Here is a 1,033-nt window from a genome sequence, read left to right on the forward strand (position 1 = left end):
AATTGAACTCAGAACCTCTGGAAGAGCAATCAATGGTCTTAACCGCTGAGTCATTTCTCCAGCCCCAATTTTTAAAATTTTATGTGTATGGTGTCTTGCCTGAATACGTGTCTGTGCATCACACTTATGTCTGGGGGTCCCTGGAGACTGGAAGAGGGTATTGGATCCCCTGGAACCCAAGTTACAGATGTTTGTGAGCTATCCTGTGGGTGCTGGGAGCTGTACCCAGGTTCTCTGTAGGGCAGCGTCAGTGCACGTACCTGCTGGGCCTTCGCTCTAGGCCATGACTTCTTTTTCTTTTGTTTGTTTGTTTGTTTGTTTGTTTGTTTGAGGCAATGTTTTTTTCTGTAGCCCAGGCTGTCCTGGAACTAGCTCTGTAGACCAGGCTAGCAGAGAACTCAGGAGGCTGCCGGCCTCTGTCTCTCAAATGCTGGGATTAACGGCGTGTGCCACCACATCCAGCCAGACTTCCATTTTTATACATAAAGTTCTCCAGTTCCATCCGTGTTCATACAAATGGCAGGATTTCCTTCTCTTTTGAGAATGAAGAGAATCCCATTGTCCACACACATCCACTGAAGACATGCAGATTGCCTCTGTATCTGGGCTACTGTGAACAGTACTACAGTGAACTTGGGAGTGCAGTTGTTAGACTTTCTTATCCCTGCAGGATTCTGAAGACCAGGGAGTCTAAGCAATGAAGTTGATGCTGTAGCATTGATTCTTCATGTCATATATTGGACATGGAGTTCTCAGTCACTGTGTGCTGAGAACTTGCTATAAGAAGGGGCCTGTGGTGGCCAGGCGTTGAGGAGCACACCTGAAATCCCAGCCCTCTGGAGTCTGAGACAGGAGGCTCTTGAGACAGACAACATAGTGACACCTGTGTCAAAGGAACTAAAAGCCAGACAAAGAACAAGTGACTGTGTGAACTCATGTCATTCTCACAATGACTCAAGGGCCCACTTTTCAAATGAGGGCATGGAGGTACGAGACAATTTATATACAAGTCCTTACCAAGGTATCAGACCCT

Source organism: Mus musculus, chromosome 11 (genome assembly GCF_000001635.26).
Source record: "Mus musculus strain C57BL/6J chromosome 11, GRCm38.p6 C57BL/6J".
Lineage (NCBI taxonomy): Eukaryota > Metazoa > Chordata > Mammalia > Rodentia > Muridae > Mus > Mus musculus.